Here is an 8,063-nt window from a genome sequence, read left to right on the forward strand (position 1 = left end):
TCTCTGCTGGGCACCAGTGGCTCACGCCTGTAATCATAGCTACTTAAGAGGCTGAGATTTGAGGATCAAAGTTCAAAGCCAGTTTGAGCAAGGAATTGTTTAAGACTTCTATCTTCAATTAACCAGAAAAAAAATATCTCAAATTGGAGCTGTGGCTCCAGTGGTCGATAGCTGTCCTTGAGCACAAAACCTCAGAGACAGCACCTAGAATCTGAGTTCAAGCCCAGGACTGGCGTGCTAACACACGCACACACACACACACACACACACACACACACACGCAGAGGTCATTCATTCTTGGGTCATGAGTTCCATTTTGCTGCTTGTGGTAGACAGAGCTGTAAGTGCAGCTGTTGGCTTTTAACTCTTTAGGGTTCAGATGTCCTTCCCTTCCCCGCTGCTATCTACCCTCTCGAAGCCTGGTCAGAGGCCTAGGAATCCACTCATGACCTCACTCGGCTCTCAGCCTCCTGAGTAGGTAGCATTACAGTATGTGCGGCCTCAGATGGCTGTCAGCTTCAGGGGTCACAGATGGGAGGCCCCTCCTAAACAGCACTATAAGGCCCCCTGGTTGGCAGGCAGGAGCTCTATCTAACCAGCTGGCTAATTGATTTCATGGGAGCCCCAAATAGATGTGGATGACATCTAAGAAAGGAAGCAGGTCAGAGGCAGCAAGAAGGTGGCAAACACATTTTCTTCTGGAAAAAAACCCTTTCAAATCAGTACCAGGCTTCTGCGAGGTGTGGCCATGGCTTTCTAGCAGTGCCCCCTGGTGGAGAGCACAGGCCATGGCCCAGGTTTGCCACTGGAGCTGCTGCCCTCCTCATCTGAGAGGAATTGCTACACCCAGGACCTCAAGTAGGCCAAGGCCATGCAGTCTCAGGTTAAAGCCTGCGGGGGAACTTTGCTCCAAGGAGCATGCAGTAACTCCTTAGGGGCTGCAGATGGCAGTAGAGAGGTCTACTGCCTTTGAGACATTTGGAAAAGGAAGACCCTGTGGGCATGCACAGCCCGCAGGGCTCCAGGCCTGGCTCCAGACCTCGTGCCTTAGGAAAAAAACGTGCACCTCTTCTTCCCTGCAGACACAGCTCCCTGGCCAGAGGCTCGGCTCTGTGGCCAGGTTAGGTCTGGATTCTAGATCCCAGTGGCCTCCAGGCCAGGTACCTGGTGCAGTGAGCGACTCGCACAGACGTGCATGGCCGTTCCAATTGCTCCTGTCCTCAGCTTGCCTCTGTTGATGCGCTTGCCCCACGAGCCACAGAATGGCAGCGAAGGCCCAAAGCCAGGCAGAAGAGGTGCTCAGGACGCTCCTTCTATGTTACCTTAAAAAGTTTTATGTTGTGCTGGTCCCAGGGCTTGAACTCAGTTCTGTCCCTGAGCAGTCATCACGACGGACCCGCTCAGCAGCGCAGGACCACCCACCGTGCTGCCTGCGGGGACCTGGTATCAGGTCGCGTCCCCCCCCCCCCCCAACAAGTCGCGGTGTTGCAGAAGCGGCAGAACGCAGTCGTGCGCCCTTGGCGCCACTAGAGGGCGACCGTGCGCGCGGGGAAGCCGGGAGCCGCTCCAGCGCCCCGCGGCGCAGCCAGCGCGACCCGGCCTTCCTCCAGCCCCGGCCCGGGGGTGGGGGCCACCCAGCGCTGTCGCCCGTGTGCCCGCCGCGGGTGTGGGGAAACAATCCCCCCTGATCCTCAGGGCTCTTCCCTAGCACTGGGGGAGCCCCTGCCAGCCCCCACCTCACCCTGGGGGAGCTGGGGGGCGCTCAGGATGATTTACTGTAGATGCAGGCGAGGACGTGAGGCCTGGGGAGGGGGCGCACCTGGCCTAGCGGGGACCCCCGGAGCACAGATGCAGAGCTCAAGGTTGCGGTCAAGGTCAAGGGGCCACAGATGCCAGGACCACAATCCTGACTGCAGAAGAGTTTAGGCAGCTTGCACGATGAGGGATTAAAACTGTGAGAATAAGAGCCTCTGCTTCTGCGGGCGCAGGCTTCTTAGTGTTTCACAGACTGAGGCTCCCTGGGCCGCGGGTATCACCTACGAGTTCATAAATTGGTAAAGAGCTGGGCGCTGGTGGCTCAGCCTGTGATCCTAACTACTCAGGAGGCTGAGATCTGAGGCTCACGGTTCAAAGCTATCCTGGGTGGGTCGGAAAATCTGTGAGACTCTGATCTCCAAGGAACCACCTCAAACCCTGCAAGTGGAGCTGTGGCTCAAGTGGGAGAGCCTTGAGCACCAAAGCTCGAGGACAGGGCCCAGGCCCGGAGTTAGAGCCCAGGACTGGCACAAAAAGAAGAAAAGAAAGGAAGGAAGATGGGGAAGGCTAGCCGTGTTTTATTTCTTACATCATGCCCATTTTTCAAACAATTGTGCAAGTTCTTGGTCACTTCAAGTACATTTCTGAGCGATCAGTAACATGGTGATGAGAAACTGCGGTGAGAAGCAGCTTTGCTGTCGTACCGTGTCATCCTGGGGTAAATTTATTTATTCCTTATTTAGTTGGTTATGGGCCTTGAACTCAGGGCCTGGGTGCTATCCCTGAGCTTTTTCACTCAAGGCTAGCTCTCTACCCTTTGAACCACAGCACCCCTTCCAGTTTTCTGGTGGTTAATTGGAGATAAGAATCGCATGGGGGCTGGGAAGGTGGCTCAGTGGTAGAGCGCTTGCCTTGCATGCATGAGGCCCTGGGTTTGATTCCTCAGCACCACATATGCAGAAAAGGCTGGAAGTGACGCTGTGGCTCAAGTGGTAGAGCACTAGCCTTGAGCTGAAGAGCTGAGGAACAGCACCCAGGCCCAGAGTTCAAGCACCACACTGGAAAAAAAAAAAAAAGAATCTCACAGACTTTGCTGCACAGGCTGGCTTGGAACTGTCAGCCTCAGATTTTAGCCTCCTGAGCAAGCAGGTAGGATTACAGGTGTTAGCCACCAATGCTGGCTAAAATTATTTAAGAAGAGGTAAAGACAGCAAATATCTAGGAATAAGTAAGGAATTGGTCACTAGTTGTCTAAACAGGCAAAGCTCCACTTACTCATGGTCAGATGTAGCTGTCCAAACATCCATGGGGGGCGCTGTTTTCACACGAGATCAGCACCTGCTGAGGTGCTAACAGTGCTGAGTGCTTCTCTCTGCTCCTATGCTATCAACTGGTGAGTTCCATGCACGACTCATCCTAACCCTGGCATGAAAGACCTGCAGGAGCCAGGTGCTGGTGGCTCAGCCTGTAATCCCAGCTACTCAGGAGATGAAGATCACAGCTTGAACCGCCCAGGAAGAAAAGTATCCATGAGACTCTTATTTCCAATGAGCCACCAAAAAGCCAGAAGTGGAGGTGTGGCTGAAGTGGTTTAGTACCAGCCTTGTGTGAAAAATCTAGGCAGGAATTCAAGGCTCTTGACTTCAAGCCCCAGTACTAAATTCTAAAGAGAAGATTTTAAAAATGTATCTATTGTTTACCTGAAAACTGCCTCTGTGTGGGTTTCATAACAATTGAGGTTAAAGTTCTGTTGTTAAAAGTACCTATCTTGCCGGGTGCCACTGGCTCACACCTGTAATCCTAGCTACTCAGGAGGCTGAGATCTGAGGATCTCAGTTCAAAGCCAGCCTGGGCAGGAAAGGCTGCGAGACTCTTCAATAACACACCAGAAAACCAGAAGTGGCACTGTGGTTTAAGTGGTAAAGCACTCGCCTTGAGCAGAAGAGCTGAGGAATTACCCAGGCTCAGAGTTCAAGCCCTACGACCAACAAATACATACCTTGTGAGATTTGGGTTCTTCCTCAATTGATACGAATGTTGTCACTGGCAGGTTCCTGTTTGTTAGCTAAATAGCTTAGTCCACTCCTTCCCTTCTCCACAGCTTAGCATGCCCCCTTCCTAGGCAACACTAGGCCCATGTAGTAAAGGCAGTAAACAATCACCTTCCACTCCCCTTTACGTTGGGATGGCACTTCTCTGGGGCAGCTACCACCATAGAAGGCAACAAGAGCCCCTTAGAGTGACCTTCAGGTCTGGGCAGCCGCAGGGCCCCTTATCTACTGTTTGGACGGCAGCCATAAATCCTAGTCCGCCATGATGAAGCCCCTGGCCCACACGTCCACACCCTGGTCTCTGCCTCCTAGCCCTGCTAGCCCCTCCTAAGCCTCCTAGGTTATACAGGTCACCTCAGACAATAGCCGGCGCTTCCTCTCACTTCTCCCTTGTGAGAAGGGGTCTTGCGGGCCCCTTTCCCAGCAATACCCCTTTCTTTGTTCTCTGTACCTGGATGTCTGTGTGGTTCTCTGGCAAAGTCTAATAACCTTTCATTTGATCTTTCACTGTTGCTGTCTGGGAGAGGCCGAATGCACGCTGCCATGTTTCTCCACGGAATTATTACCCAGGGCTTGGGTTTCATCACAAAAGCCAATCTTTTGACCAGACAGCTTTACTTGACTCGATTTAGCTCTGTGAGGAGCTGCTTAGTCCCTGTCTCCTTGGCAGAGGGTCCCCAGGCCACACCCTTGTGCTTGCTGAAGGAGGCTTGGAGGTCTCTCAGTCAAGGCCCTCAAAGAAGAGGAAGTCAGCAGGCAGCCCCGCCAGCTCAGCAAGGTGCGGAAGGAAGACAGGATCTTTGAGCCCTGCCAGCTTCCATTTTCCTGAATCTTGGGGACCTGAGGAAATGAAGCTGGAAGTCAGAACTTAGGAAGAAGGGCAATAAAATCAATCGCGGCGAGGCAATAAAATCGATTGCGGCGAGTCTTGCGTTTTGCATGTGTAAATTCACATACTCTTTAGAACACCTCGTGGAGAAAGGGCGTTCAGCCGTTGCACAAGCTCAAAAGATAAAATCTGAGCAGCAGGTGACTGAGCCAGCGCTGTGGCCTGGGAAGCTGAGTCACACCTGAGCTCCGAACTGCTGTACCAGACAGGTCTTCCTGTTTCTCTAAGCACCTCCTCTCCAGAGCCTTCTCACTCCTGGGCCCAGACCCCCTGCTGGAGTTGACCTGGGTGCTGACACCTCTTCCAAAGGATGACAACTTCCAGGCCCCATCCTAGGGCCAAAGACTGCCCCTTGCCCAAATCTCTGGCTTTGGGATTGCCCCTCAGCATGGACGCAGCCTGGGAGCTGAAATCCTGCAGGAATTGGGCTATCAGAGCAAAGGGGCTGACGCAGGTGCCAGAGGCTCACGCCTGTAATCTCAGCTACTCAGGAAGCTGAGCTCTCTCCTAGGCTAGCCAAGGCAGGAAAGTCCACACACTTCTTATCTCCAGCTGATCAGCAAAAAGCCATAAATAGAGAGGTGGCTCAAGTGGTAGAGCACCATTGAGTGAAAAGGCTGGGGACAGGGCTCAGGCCCTAAGTTCAAGCTCCACACGTGTGTATGCACAGGTACACACACACACACACAATCACGTGATCCTCGAGTCCCAGCTTATTGGACAGATGGGAAGTGCTGGCACTAGGTGCAGTGTCCCCAGGCAGCAAGGACCCCTGACCCACGAGCTGACCCACGGTTCCAGCTGACTCCTTCCTGTGATCCATCTGCCCACAGCGGTGGATTTTGCAGATCTGTGTCCCATCCTCCCTGGTCTGGTGAACTCAAGTGTTCTAGAAATGCTCTCAGCCCACTGGGAGAAGACCCAGATCTTGCCATCAACTCAAATATACATTAGCTTCTCACCATGTTTCCCAGGCACTAGTGAGTCAGCTGGCTATGCACCCTTCCCGGGAGGATTGGAGGGGGACAGGCATGGAGGGGGGTCGGAGGGTGCTGGAGAGAGGGGAGAAGGGATTGTAACGTGAGAAGGGTACATTCCTACCTGGGAAGGGCGGAGGTGTGGCGCCTCCTTGGGATGGCAGGCCTACCCACCATTCAAAGACAGAATCCTGGAGGACCCCGGGGTGGAGGGGGGTGGAGAGGAAGGGAGCTAGCCCCGATGCCCTGCTCCAGAAAAGAGCCTAACAGGAAAGCTTGGACACAGGCCCAGCCAGGCGTCAAGGGACAAGCCGACCAAACTACACAGGTGAGCTATGACCTTGTGGTTGACCTTCCCAGTAAGCCTGGGGGATTTCATACTTGGAAGGGCGAGGAGCCCTGGAAATGGGTGGAGGAAAAAAAGATAGAAGTGAAGACCAGTGAGGACACAGATAACCCTTGTGGTGTCCTATGAATCAGAAGCCAGTCACAAGAAAGGTTCCATTCACAGGAAGAGTCCCACTGATGTGAAATGACCAGAAAAGGCAAATCCATGGAGATAGAAAGTAGATGAGCCGTTTCCAGGGGGTAGAAAGGGGATAGAAGGTGATGGCTGAAACGACAGCACTGATTTTGTGACCGTGAGGAAATACTGACTATGCATACTTCGTAAATTGGCTAGTAGGTAGATAGGAGACAAAGGTAGGTAGATGACCTTTGGAGCTCTCTGTCTAGCCTAGGCTGACCACCACGCTTCTTTCCTGCCTGATGCAGTTCACATCTTTCCAGTTTAAGCTATTGTTGTTGGAGTGAGGAGGTTTAGCCTGTTGGATTTCACCTAAATGGGTGTAGCAGCTAGAGCAGATGCAGAATGAAGCACATGCAGGAAAGAGAGAATGTCTAAGGCCCAGAGGAAAGAGGAGACAGACTTGGGCTGTCCAGCCAGCAGGCAAGGGTGGGAAGAGAAACAAAGTTGGAGATGGGATTGGGCCCGGAGGATCTCACAGTCGTGTAAAAGGTGTGGGTGTGACCTCAGGGTGTGCAAAGCCCAGTGGAGTTGGGAGAGAGGCCTGGGTCAGGCAGGAGGCTGCCACACAAGCTGCCCCACTGTCAGCCAGCAGCTCTTTGTTTCTGTGTCAGTACTGGGGCTTGAACTCAGGGCCTTGTGTACTCTCTCAGCATTTTTTTTTGCTCAAGGCTGATGCTCTATCACTTGAGCCACATCGCCACTTCTGGGTTTTTTTTTTTTTTTTTGCTGGTTCATTGGCGATAAGGTTCTCTCATATTTATCTGTGAAGGCTGGATTTGAACCTGGATTCTTAGACCTCAGCCTCTGGATTGGGTAGGATTATACGCGCCTGGCTTCACTGGGATTTTAAGAGTTAATGGTGGAAGCTGGGTGCTGGTGGCTCCTACTTGTAATCCTAGCTAAGGAGGAGGCTGAGATCTGAGGATCAGGGTTGAAAGCCACCCTGGGCAGCAAAGTCCATGAGACTCTTATCTCCAGTAAACCACCAGAAAACCAGAAGTGGAGCCATGGTTCAAAGCGGTAGAGTGCTGGACTTGAGCAAAAGAGCTGAGGGTCAGCGCCCAGGCCCTGAGTTCAAGCCACAACTAAATAAAAGAGTTAATGGTGAGTTGGACAGGGAAGACTACAGGGTCACCGAGGGTGAAGGCAAGATAGAAGTCAGAGGTGCATTGTGTTGGAGAGGTAGGGAGGTCCCCTGCTGGAGGCTGAAGCTGAGGTCAGAGTAGAGGCGAATGAAGGCCACAGAGGGAGCCCTGGCCTGAGTCAGTACTGGGCCAACCACCTACCTGCCTGGGGGTGCCTTCAGCAATGCTCAGGGCAGCCGGGTGCGGTGGCTCATACCTGTAATCTCAGCTACTCAGCCGGTGGAGATTATACGCGCCTGGCTTCACTGGGATTTTAAGAGTTAATGGTGGAAGCTGGGTGCTGGTGGCTCCTACTTGTAATCCTAGCTAAGGAGGAGGCTGAGATCAGGAGGCTCTTGACTTAAGGCCAGTTGGTAAGACCCCATCTCAACCAATAGAAGTCCGGGTGAGGTGGCTGTGGATTCTGGGGTCTGTTCCCAGATGCGGGAACAGGGGGATAGGGGGGTCCCAGGTGGATAGGGGTCCAAAAATAATTAGAGCAAAAAACCAAAAAAGGACTGGAGGCGGGGCTCAGCCGGTAGAGCACCTGCCGGGAAACTTCTCCACCGACATGAATGATGAATGATGAATGCACCCCGCAGCCTTCCTAAATGCGAATGGGTCCGGAACGCGTGGCCGGTGCGCCCGTGGTCGGTCACGAATGGGGGTGTCGAGTCACCGCCCTCACGTCACCCCAGCTCCCCGCCCCTCCGGGCCCCGCGCCCGGCTCCTCCCCGC

Source organism: Dipodomys ordii, unplaced genomic scaffold (assembly GCF_000151885.1).
Source record: "Dipodomys ordii isolate 6190 unplaced genomic scaffold, Dord_2.0 Scaffold56, whole genome shotgun sequence".
Classification (NCBI taxonomy): Eukaryota; Metazoa; Chordata; class Mammalia; order Rodentia; family Heteromyidae; genus Dipodomys; species Dipodomys ordii.